The sequence below is a fragment of the Gallus gallus genome, chromosome 11, assembly GCF_016699485.2.
Source record: "Gallus gallus isolate bGalGal1 chromosome 11, bGalGal1.mat.broiler.GRCg7b, whole genome shotgun sequence".
Lineage (NCBI taxonomy): Eukaryota > Metazoa > Chordata > Aves > Galliformes > Phasianidae > Gallus > Gallus gallus.
The window spans coordinates 6,206,924-6,220,030 of NC_052542.1; the positions used below are offsets into that span (position 1 = coordinate 6,206,924).

At 42.3% G+C, this 13,107-nt stretch overlaps 1 protein-coding gene across 11 annotated transcripts in view; it reads right to left on the bottom strand.

The window, feature by feature from the left end:
* Nucleotides 1-13,107, bottom strand: part of ADCY7 (adenylate cyclase 7) — a 58,859-nt gene that overhangs the window by 37,325 nt on the left and 8,427 nt on the right. For 2 of the 11 annotated variants that reach the window (XM_046899706.1, XM_040707180.2), the window contains exon 2: nucleotides 12,067-12,255. The exons of the other annotated variants lie outside the window; for them this stretch is intronic. The gene's annotated coding sequence lies outside the window, so the exon portion shown is untranslated. The remainder of the gene's footprint in view (nucleotides 1-12,066; nucleotides 12,256-13,107) is intronic. 11 annotated transcript variants of the gene reach the window in all.

The following is a 13,107-nucleotide window of genomic DNA, read 5'->3' on the forward strand; positions in this document are numbered from 1 at the left end:
CCTTCCCCATCTCATTAGTTGTTTAGGGGGAGTGTTACAGCTCCAGATAAATGTGTGTTTCCCACCTCTAGGGTAAATAGTATATTTGCACAGAACAGGTGCAATCATAATATGGCAAGGGATAAGGGGCATGCTGTGGGTGGGAGGAAGATAAAACCTGTCCTGAGCAAGATAAGAAACCACTTGCCATTTAGATTTAGGTTCAGTTCAACCAAAGACAGTGAAACAGAGAAGCAGTCTCAAAGATGAAAACCTCTCTTCTCTCTGCAGTACTTCCACATATGAGGAGAAACACAGACAGACGTAGCTGAGGCTGCACTGATGCACTGAACACAGCAACCTCGCTTTCTCAGGCTTTTCTTTTTTTCCAGACTCCAGATTTTTGGAAGAATGAACAATACAGACATTCATATCAAAAATATGTCACTGAATAGTAGGTAACTGACCTGTAGGGCTAGTCAAAGCACAAATCAGCGCTATTTTCATAACATACTCTGTCATCAAAAGCTATTACAGAACTAAGCATTTTTCAAGGAATAGTATCAAACATCATAACCAAAATTCAAGATAAATAATAATACAAGAATCACATTGCTCATGTTTGCTGCCAAAGGCAAAGATTGTTCTTTCCATCTGATCTTCTGCTTATTTGTCTGCAGCATTCTTCGGGTTAGTATTCCTCCAGAAGCAAAGAGATCTGCAGGCAGCTTCACTTCGGAAATAAAGCTCAGCCTGAGGCTGAGGGATGGACAGTGGAAAGGACGCCAGGGAAGATTCAGGCTGGACGTTAGGAAATACTGCTTCTCTGAAAGGGTGGTCAGGCACTGGCCTGACTGGGAATGGGCTGCCCAGAGAGGTGGTGGAGTCACCGAGCCTGGTGGTGTTCAAAGAGCGTTTGGATGTTGTGTTGAGGGACGTGGTTTAGTGAGAACCATTGGTGAAGGGCGAATGGTTGGACTGGATGATCCTGTGGGTCTTTTCCAACCTTGGCGATTCTATGATTCTATGACACAACTGTGCCTCAGCACCCAGAATGATGCACTGCAAAGTGCTGTTAGAGCACAGCTATTTTTATTAAGGTATAAAATGCCCTTCAAGTTTCAGAAAGCAAAGCCTTCCTGCCATTTATTGTAATGGGGAGAAGGAGACAATAAATCCTATCCTCTTTGTATAATAACTACTACTTAAGCAGTAAGTTCTACGGAGTATGTTTTTAAACCTCTTACTTCTATGCACTATTTATTATGTGGGGATTTTAAGAGCATCTTCAAATATCAACCATGCAATATTGGTTACACCACCACATCTGTGCTTAATAGCCAAAACCAAAACTAAAACTAACACTTGCAATGAGGAAGTTCCCTCCCTTGGAGGGTAAGTGTGAAAGCACCACTAAGGAGATGTGGCTATACTTCAAACAGGAAGCATTGTTTCGGCAGCTGTACCCTAACTCAGGGCACAACAGCAGCCAAACAAGAACTGTTCTTTCAAGAAAGTTCTGAAAAAATACAATATTAGGTTTTAAAAAAGGCCCTTTACAGACTCACTCTGAAATAAACCACCACCAATGGGATGCAAACTTACAAAATCTTGTCTTTTTTGTCATACTTCAAGCAATGCAAACTTCAAAATTGTTGTATAGGAGTTGTACACATTTATCACTCATCCAGGCTACGTGCCACAGATGGGTAGGTACAGGTAGGTACTTATGGACCTTTGAAAGAACAGAAGCAGAACAAAGCTCTCCATGTTGTACTGCTCCACACACAGCGCATGAGAACTGTTTGCACTGTAAGCTTTGATTGTCTATCGAGATACTGTAACTGCTGAACACAGATCTGTGATCAGTATCATTCTTCTTGTTTCATCTTATCCTCCGTCTTTTATTTTCAAAGCTTTAATTGGCAGACAACCCCACTGTTTTCCACACTAACAGGCTACTGGAAACCTACATCATGTGAAGCACTGACTCACTATGGGAAACACTGGTGTCTCAACAGGCAGCAGCTGAAGTGAAGCAGATGCTTAAATTAAATGATCCTGGAGCAGCTTAACCCTTGAGATCCTCTCATACTAAGTTCAGTTAACTGGTATTAGAACAGAAATAGTTAGTATCGAAAACTTGAAATAATTTGATAATTACAGCAAAACTTGAGAATATGACAAAAGTCTCTTTCCTTTAGAAAAGAAAAGAAAACCAACCAAACATGAAAAAACACAACTATGCAGTTACTGCCTTGGAGTAAGACAGTTCACAGAAGAACTTTCCAAAACAGCAAAGGACAAAGCCACCACCACAGAGGTTATCATGCTGATGATCAACATCCCATCAATCCCCAGAGCTGGGCGTAGCCATGAGAAAACACTTCTTAGACTGCAACTGTAAGGCTGGACTCATAGATTAACACCAGTACTTCCTATTTCTTGTAGAAAAATTTGCAACATTTACATTTTCCTTCTTCATAGTTATAATCACTTCAAAACTATCTGCTAAAACTGAAACACTTAAGATTTTTATCCCCCTCTACACTTTCCAACCCCGGAGCCCTTCCACTATGCAACATATGTATGGTCAAAAAAATGCATAATCTCTCATTTTACCCAATTTTTACCCAGCTCTCGAGGTCACTCAAATCTCACTGCATAACACTGCAGTTCTCTTAAAGATCAACAGCTCACACATGTCAACTTCTGTGGCAGCAAGATGCCACATTTGCACACTTCATTTTGGAGCCTTCACAAGACCAGGTCATATAGCACCAATCATCTTCTCTTTGGTGGACAATTTCTGGATCTATGAATTCTTGTCAAGGATGACAATATACCGTTCTCTTCAAATAAAACAGTATTGTACCTCAAAGGCACTGTGTTGTACCTCAAAAGCACAGTGTTATCAAAAAGCATTTATCTTCATTAGCCTAAAATAAGAGAGAATAACAATATACATGTGTTAGAATGCTTATCTGAATCTGTATTCTTATCTGAAGACACCTCTGTCCATGTGAATACACACACACATGAAGCACACACTCTACATATCTGGACATAATCCCACTCAGCATCAAAGCCCCTGGGAGCCTGTCTGTCACAATGGGCTAAACGTCCAGTACAGACATAAAAATAAGGACAAGTTGTAATCAAATCAGATTACTGTTTGCACAGCAGTTAGCTCCAGCAAGTCATGTCAATGGACATCAGAATTTATAAAACTCAGGTAGAAACTGGAAACGATTCTTAAGAAGAAGGTCAAGACCCTGACAAAGGCTGCTGGCAGCCTTGGACCTAAACAGAGAAATGAAAAAAAAAAATTAAAAAAGCAAAACATCTCACAGAGTTGATCTATCGAGGCAGATAGAAATCCACCGAGCATATGTATGCACATGTGTGCATGTAGATAAAAATAAGACTTTAACCTCTGTATGTCTTATTAGAGGTACATGTTCAATCTGGAACGCCCAAGCGAGTTTCCACTCACACCCTGATATTTCTCTAGCATTAAGGATGACTCTCTGGTCATCAGCAGACTGATGCCTCATGCTTCTTAGAAATGGGTCAGTGCTGTCCAGGAACAGAGCCAGGCAGCTGCTTACTGGTACTCAGGTGGGACAGGGAGGGAAACACCCAACACCTGAGGTGTTTCAGAATTGCATAATGCCTTTTAGAAAAACACACCGTGATGCTGTTTTGAAACCATCCAGAAAGGACACTGGTCAGAGATTCTGGAAGAGGAGAGAAAGAATTGAGCACTGATGTTTTCAGCATTTGTGAAGGGGCTTCATTGCTATAATTTGTATTTACAATGTATCTGATGAGCTAGTAGAGGGTTACCTTAAGGACTATGCCAAATTTCCAAAATTTCACCAAATTATTATTTTTTTTTTTTTAAAGATGTTCCTGAAAATATGACTTTCCCCAGAGCCTCTGACAAAGGTTTATGTTAAGACGGACTTCACTGGCATCAAGCTGCTCATCTGGAAGCGTTGTCGGGACCATTTGTCACGGCAAACACAAGCACTGAAAACAGACAGCAAGCAAGAGAAGTCTCTTACATCAACAGAGAGGAAAAAAGGTTATTCTGTTTCTGTAGCTGAAGCTTGTCAGCGCACAGCACTCTGCTGATAAGCAGCAAGTTTCAGGAAGTGACATGCAGGCTGAGTACTTTGAGCCTTTTCTTGATCAGAAAGACAGACAAACCTCCCCGCGCTCAGCACTAACCACAGGCGCCTACTGCCCTAAGAATGGGCGCAGGCCGTCTTCCTTCTGACTGAGGCACGTTTAAGCAGCTCCACCACGAGCACTGCACCTCGCTGCTCTGACAGCAACTGCTTTTCACACCTACCAATTGTTGCTTACGTCCTGTTGAGCTGGTGGATCAATGGTGCACCTGCAGGACAAGTCTGTTTTGATTTTGGTTTGGTTGTTTGTAGGTTTTTTTCTTATTTTCTATTGCTTTTGTTGTTGTTATTTTTTAAAAGTGCCTTTTTCAAGCTAGAACTGTTACAGAGGGTGCAAAACCTGAAGCCAAGCTGTAATACCAATAATAACACCTCTTCTCTTTGCTCGTTAGCAAAACTTTTTGTCTACTACTTCATTTTGTCATGATTTTTCCCTTGCTTTTGGTTTTGTAGTTTGAAGCAGTTTGCTGTATGAAGACAGAGATGAAAACAGTTCTCAGTCAATTTTAGAGAGAGCTCATTAACTTCAAGAAATAACAAGTGTGACTTAACAGAAGCTCCAAGGAGAGGGACGGACTGGTTTTGCATTACAAAATCCCAGACTTACTGTAGCTTATCCAAACGTAACACCTCCTCAGAGTACAGACCTCCCAGATTACCTTCTTTTTCCCAGTTTTACTCAAGACATCTGCTCACTCATCACTCACCAGCACAGCAACTAACCTGTGGAAACTCACATTTCATTGTGGTTACAGAAATCATACAGAAGGTCTGAAAGTAGCAGTTCAGATTCATTTTTCTTCTGCACGGCACTCTCCTTCATGTTTTTATCTTGGTCCAGTTATGAGACATACTTTTGCCTTTGATCAGCGGCTTCTTTATTTTAATATGTATACAATCCATTACTGGGTTTGGATACTGTTTTTCAAAAAGTGTTCACAATATCCTTACTCAGACATTCTTAGAGGTTCATTTGACCCCTCCGCAAACTTCTGTAAAGAAGCACTGCAAGGTTTTTTGGTTATCTATTTGGTTTGTTTATTAACTTAAATGAGTCCCAAGAATTTACCCTGGCAGTGGGTGTAACAGAAGTGGTGCTCCAGCCCTAGTTTGAATGCTCATCCTGCATCTGTACAGTTGTGGAAATACCTTAATTCAGATCAAACTAATCACATTTATACTGAGAATGAGGGAATTTTAAAGCAAATCTCTCATACCACCTTTGAACTGAGATACTGACACTTACTTGAAGTCTTTTTAGGCAAAATATAGTAGCACAGCATTTAGCAGGTCCAGCTTTGGAATTCTTTTTTTATCAAATCCACAACAAATTGTATGTTATTGGAACATACACACAAGATTTTTCAGCAAATATGTAGCTTGGGTTATTAAAATGTCACGCTGAACTTCAGTATCTTAAAAGGCAGATCCTCAGACACCATTTCATAACACTGCTGAAGTTATCTTCCACAAAAACTAGAGTCCATAATTAAGAACTCTTCAATATATTTCAGAAATTCTTAAAATACATTTCAAATTCTTTTTTTTTTTTAAATAAATGAGCATAAATGAAGCAAACTAAATTTAATACACAGACTAAGATATTTCCTTCTACTTTACAGTTTAGCAGGAAAAAAAATCTCTTCCATGTTATCCTATATAATAGTCTAAAGAAAGGTAAATTGAGCTGATGCTTAGCTTTCAGTTTACTTTTATCAGCAACATATAAGAGAGCTTATTGGAGAAATGAAATAAATGCTTAGCAACAGAAGTCAGAACAAAACAGCATTAGATAAAACTGGGACTACTTCCTCTCCAATACTATCTTCAAAATTACGTTGAAAGCCACAAGAAAAGCCAAAAGTGTATCGATTTCTCCCTTAAAATGAATTTTAAGCTTTCTAAACAACAGCAGAGTGGAGCAGCCTGACTGCACTGGTTGCAGCTCCCGGTCAGTCTGCAGCTCCCTCCTTCATTTTACCTTTTGTTACACCGCAACTCTGTGGCTACCAACATCTTACATCTTACAGACGTCCCTCTGGATATGCCTAGAAAACAGGACTTCTATGCAAGGACTGGTTCCCGCTCTCCGGGGAGTAATATTTCATTAACACAGGAACTATTTCCTGAAAGCAGGAAGTCTGAAGTAATAAGACCCATGCAGAGCCCGTCCCAGAAGTACTGCTAGGAAGGTCTCCAAGATTTTCTGCTACGATCCTTACTGCTCCAACAGCTTTAAAGGTTACGTAGCACTGCTGGAGTGCTTTTAAGTTTCAGTGATAGAGTTCCTCTATCTGGCGCAAGAATTTAAGTAATGAAGAACTTAGCAACCAGTAGTTCACATTTAAACTATTTCTCATCTAGAATTGCAATTTTTTATATAAAAAATATATAAAGGACAAGGCAAGGACAGAAACATCATTACTACAGGCAGCTGCAAAGTACACACGGCTCCTGCAAGCTTCTGCAGCTCTCCAGCATCAATGGCAGCTCTTTGCCAGAACCCAGTATGGCTCTAACACACGTCATCCTTCTGTCAGCACGTTCGTACTGGTGCTTGTTGTACCTTGGCAGGGCTTATAGCAACAGAGATTCACAGACGAGATGGGGATGTACACCAAAACCAGCCTCAGTGAAAACCACCACAGAGCTGAGAGCTCTGGGATCTACTATGAGGGGAGGAGACAGAAAATACACCACATTGATAATGCAGTGATGCACTTCAACTACTCATCCATAACCAGGTCAGAGAGCATAACGAAATAAAAAGGGTCAGAAATGATCATTTAGGAAGTAACCAATTCAAAACTGAGAAAAGGCAAAACCTTGTAATGAAAATGTAACTAACCTATGTAACTGAATTCCATAAAGTCCCAAGTTTGTCTCTTACTGCTGGTGGAAGAAATACATGGTTTTGGCTTTTCTCTTTTTCCCCACAAAGTATTATACACCAAGAAAACTGACTAAAAATGGACTTCAGCAGCAGTCCTATGAGCTGACCAAATGGTAGCATCCTAGAAGATAATCCATGATTCAAAGACTTCACATCCGAAATAGAAACATGAGGGGAAAGCAAGCAGCCCTACACAGGAAAAGCATTTATCTAAACACCATGAAGTTCCTCAGAAGCAAACCTGGCTTGATAGCTTGCTGGCAAGATCCTACCTGGTAAATCGGGGAGGTCCCATGGAAGCATAAAACACCCATTTAATTAGTGCCATGGCCATTTCCCTACGTTTCAGAATTCTGATTGCTTTTAACTTTCACCTAAAGTATCCACTACAGTTTAAGAGCAGGCCTGAAATCCAAACATTGCCAAAAACCCAAGACATCGTTTTAACAACCACATCCTGTGGTTAAAGCATAATAAATTCCAGAGGCATTTCTCTTCCCTGCAATCCCTTCTTTCCATCCTGCGCACACACAGATTCTCAAAGCCATCTGAAGCTCTCAGCCTACAAATGAGAAGGATGGCCACTGTGGTTAAAGCAAAGAGCTCGAAACCCATTTTCTAACTTTCAGCTCCCCCAAGATCTCCTGCTGGCTGGCTTTGAGTGAGGGGTACTCCCTTTTGTCTCCCAAAGGAGCTGAACTAATACCAGCACCCATCCCCAAAGGTGCTGACGAAATAAATGAATACTTAAGACATTTTAAGAGTACAACATTCCAAAGCTTGTAAGACACAAATCATTTTGGACTACAACAACGCAATAAGTAAACATCAGCTTTTGCACTTAAATTTTTCGCCTAATTTTAATCTTATACTTCCAGAAATTGATAGCCCTGAAGGAGAAAGTCTGTTTGGCCGTGACAGGAAGCACAATGCCAGGCTTTAAATATCACATAAAAATTATTGAGTTATTGTATAATATTATTATATTTATTTTTGAATATAAAATTAAATAAGAATGCATGCAAAGGATAACAGAATGCCAGTCATTCCGCTCCCAGCAAGTCACGGCAGTTACAAAAACAGAGTCAATCAGTGCTGCAAATCCAGTTAGGAAAGCGGGAAAAAATCCTTCATTTATGGTTTGACCATCTGAGAATTAAAGGTGGCTTTTTCAGTACGCCTAAACAACAGCAAGGCAGAGCAGCAGATAAAATCACGGGGTTTCTTGAATCCTTTTCTCATATCTGTAACCCAACCACTACAGTGTTCAACCTGACAGGTCGACCATTGCCATTATTTCATTACTTCTAAAGTATAAGTTTCTGCTCAAGTAAAGGAGCCCCAATATAACAAGCCAATGGCCTACCAGTGAAATGACTGGTATTACTGCCAGGGATGTACTCAAATCCAAACAGCTGCTATGACAAGTTGGCAAGTGCACACATTAATGAATCAATCCCCACCCAACTCACCTCCTTCCCTTTCTGGTTTAAATTAGTTTAGTGAACAGAAATTTAGAGAAGAACTACTGCTGATTTTTAACAACTACACCCCTAGCCCTGGCTCCAGCTCTGGGACAGAGGCTTTGTTGGTAACAGTTGTTCAAAGGAGCTTCCCCTTCTCTCACTCCCCACTGCTTGCTCCTACCTTGTCACCACGCGACACTGCTGTTTCGTTATGAGCATGCAACTATTTCTAGGCCCACACTCAGCTAATTCAGCTCAAAAAGAACCTACTGGCGCCTCTCGGTTCCTGTTCCTTTTCCCCTAAGAAGCCCAGAAGCACAGCAACGCAGCGCAGCCAGGGCAGGTGCGGCGGCTGGCAGCAGGAGCAGAGCAAGGGCAGGAAGGAGCCGTACCCCCTGCATGCCCTGAGCCTACATAGATGCTAGGGAAGGATCAGTGACAGGAAAGATCAGCTGCTTGGGGAAAACAGGCTGCTCAGCTAAGCAAGCAGTCAGAAATTCTCTATTTTAATGCTTGCCAGCAGTGACTGCCAGTTCAGTTACAGCCAGTCCATACTCCCAGGGAAACACTCAAGAATTTACGAAAGGAGGACCAGTAAGTACACAGAAGGGAAGCCTCCCCCAGCCAGGCTGGCTTACCCCACTGAAAATCAAGGCGATGCGAGACGTGTTCCCCAAGCAGGGCGGAGGGCTGCGGTTGCACCACTTGGATGGAGCTGAGCAGCGGCACCGGTCCGGGCAGCGGCTCTCCTTCCTGAGAGTCAGTGCTGAGCCAGACGCTGCCCTGAGGTCATCCCCGCGGCTCTGCGCTGGCAGAAGCCAGGACTCGTGCACGGGCTGCAGAGCAGGATCCAAGCTTTTGCTTATTAGAAAAAGACCTGTTCTTTTATTTTTCAGAAAGAGCAAGAATACATTGCTAACACTTTGGGCAACTTCCAGCAGGCAAATTACTGTTAATGCTCAGAGCACATTCTGCTTTTGCCAGGGGCCTCCCACAGGAGCACCTAACACCTTCTGTACCCTTGTAAGTATCAGTGTTTTGCAGGCAGAAAAAGCCAGAAGAAAAGCAGATTTGCCAGGATCACCCTACCAACACTGACTGCATCTGCTGACTGCCAGATCTATGCTTCTACCATGAAATCATGCTGAGTGCCACCTGAAAAACAGTAACTTCACATGGGAAAAAAATCCATTCTTCCATCTTAGACTGTCACACGGTAAGACACACCACAAGTATCTGAGTACAAGTGCAGGTCAGGGGGGAGGATTGAATGAAGAGGTTTCACAATTAAAAGAAACATTTAAAAGCTTTAGCTCGTGCTTTTAATAAGACGAGAGTTCTTAGTGCGAACACAGAGAAATATCAATCCTGTTGTGACTATTTTGGTGTATATATGTTTTATATGCTTTACACATTCTTATACACCTACGCAAATCACAGAACCAAGTCATCTTGCATTTCATTTCCAGTTTAGAAAGACATACTATTTCCAAAGAGAAAGAAAAGGCACAAACACGTACACGTTTTGTATCTCTAAAGTAAAGCCCTCAAATGTTTGCATGTCCAGAAGTTGCTTTTACTCTGACAACGTCCTTCAGATATTTCTGCTGACACTCAATTAAGCCACTTAAAGGTCTCTGACAAACTTTCAATAGGGAATACCACCATGCTTGGAAAAAAAAAGAAAGTGCCTCAAAGGCAAAAATGTAACAAATGAAGCAGAAATGCAATAGCCCATGCGACGTGACAAACCCTGCACTCATAGCTAACACGCAGCCTGCTTCATTCAGGAGCCAGCAGCCAAAAATCTGAGGGTTAGAAAAAACACAAATGACATGCAGCCCTTCAGTGACCTAAACCACGCACAGAACAGGCGCATCTACATTTTTAGCTACTCTGTGTGTTACACACAGCCATAGAAATGCTGTAACATTTAGTTAAACCACAGCAGGTTTGTAGCAAAAGTACCAACAGTCCAAGCCGTGTCCCCTTGGGGAACGAATGGTGCAGGGTCACTAAGAGGTACTGAGCACAGATTAGCAACAGTAGAAGAATAAGTTCTTATATTGAGATAATGCTATGGACAGTGAACAAAGAAACTAACATGCACTGAACTCCCCACCCAAAACACTGATTTATGAAATCCTGAGCTCTTAGACAGGATGACGCACAAAAGTAAAGAAATTAAATAAAAATATAACAGCTGCAATCAACCATGCCAAGACAAGGAGATGTCTTGCATGCACTGTGAGCACTGGATGTCTGCATTATCAACGTGGTGGGTGAAAATAAACCTGTTCCGTGAGCATAAAGCCAGAATGTAAGTAACCCAAAATAAACAAATATTAAGAGCTACAGAATATGGTATTCACAACAGGAAATGCATTAACTAATATAACAATTATTTCAAGTTTTGTTCGACTTCAAGCTTCCCCAAAGGTTTCCTCTTGGCTGAGATGATGGCTGGAAGCTAGCACAAAAATGCATGGAGAAACACGTCATTTAAATAAAAGGCAACAATGCTGAATTAAGTACCAGTCTGCACGCAGTCCCACCTTCCTTCCTGCAGTCTGCAGTGGGGAGGCCAGAGAGCTCTGCCCCACAGCACAGGCAGATGGGGCCAGAGGTCTGGGCTCCCCACTGCTCCCAGGGATCAGCCACTCCCGCTCCAAGCAAACAAAAGTCTCTCCCAGTTCACCCTTTTATGATCCTACAGATGCTATTAACAGATCAGCCTAAGGAACAGCAAATATTTGGTGAATCTTCAGGAGCATCAAGGAACTCACTGACCGCATGGTAAATCTATGCAAATGAATCCCCAGAAAGAAACGTGCATGCCCACTCTGACTCAAGTGAAACAAAAGAAACACCAGGATCTCATCAGTAACAAACACAGGTTTGTTTCAATACTCCCACTTTTAAGGTCCTTACCGCTAGTTCTCGTACAGAAATTATTCACTTGCACAGAAGAGTAAAAACAAGATAGCAGCCCCAGCACAACGCCGTCTCACACACTACCGAAACCCAGCATATAACCTTGGTCATATTCCTTCATTTAGTGTACTTGAAATCTGGAATGAGTATTGCATGGTAGAGAGACATACACAAAGTTTAAGTCGCAGGCCCAATTCAAGTGCACAGAAGTTTGCAGCCTTCTCCATTAAGGCAGGAAGGAAGTTATAAGAATGATTTAGCCTCCCGGCTGACAAGCTTACTGCTTTGTCAGAATATTTATGCTAGCTGACATTTTTAGTATAACACTAAATCACAAAACTGTGTGTTTTAATCAGAGCTTTCAGCCCACAGAGAGAAATTAAACTCATGTCAAGAACAGGTGAAAATTCAGACAGCACAAGAAAGAGAAGCTGTATGGCATTAAAACGCTTTTGAAAAAAATGAAAGAGGGAAAACAAACCCACTCAATATCAGAAGTTATGGGGATTCATTACATGCAAAACCTCCCATACCAACTGCCAATGTACAAACCGTCTCCTCCTGTAAATGAAGCCACAACAAACTGTCTCACGTGTACCTTACATAGGATGGCGATGCACACAGGAGGCATTACGGCTCGTTCCTCAGCAACATTCTCTGCAGTCATCCCCTCAGGTTTGCATGCAGACCAGTTCCCTGCCCAGGCAGGAGCTAAGAGCTACCAGGGCCAAAATTACTTTGCTACCACACATCAGCAGACGTACAGATTGCCTGACCGTGCACCATTCTGGAGAGGGAGAGAAAACACAGATGCAAAATACAGCTCTGCTCCACAAATTCCTTTGATGACGTGTGATTTGGCATCTATATTCTGAATGTCAATTGGACATTTCCAGTTCTTTATAGGTAACATCTCTGTTCAAGACCCAGAGCCCAGCTAGGAGGATGGATTAGATTGCAATGCACTGAGGAAGGAGTGGTGCTCAGCCTCCATAGGTGAATAAGGCATCATTAAAGACCATCCACAATTACCAGGGCCGTTCCCTAACAGAACAGGTGGTTACTGCCCATAAAAACCAGTTTTTCAGGTCTGAACTCAGATTGCATGGTAACCACGCAACAGACCACCCAGGTGTTTGTGCCCAACAGAGGGCCAGGCAGCAGTTGAGGGAATGGTGAGAGAATCCAGGCTTGCCTGGATCCTTCTGCCAGGTGGAGATAGACCTGTATCAGGTGTGAAGCACAAAGATGGGAGCCCAGGGGAGCATCAGTCAGACCCCAGGGAACATGTCAAAGAAGGGAGGCTCAGGGAACAGCATGCAGAACTGTTCATTTTGCACTGACTGGCAATCTTCAGCATCACCTAAAAGCCTTCTTTAGAACATGCCCCACAATTAGCTGTTGTCTCTGTGACTGTCAGCTACCCCAGGCACCCAGGAGCCCAGCGGTACCAGTGCAGGGGCCTCCACAACAATTTACTTGAAATGGATGCAGAGTCAGTGCTGATTTTAAGACCCAGGACAGCTGTTCCAAGGCTCAGGCCCAGCAAGCAAGCCTGCAGAGGCACCACACCAAGCATCCCTTAAGCCCCAACGTGCTCAAAGCACTCGTGTACAGGGGGCACAGCACTACTGACTGC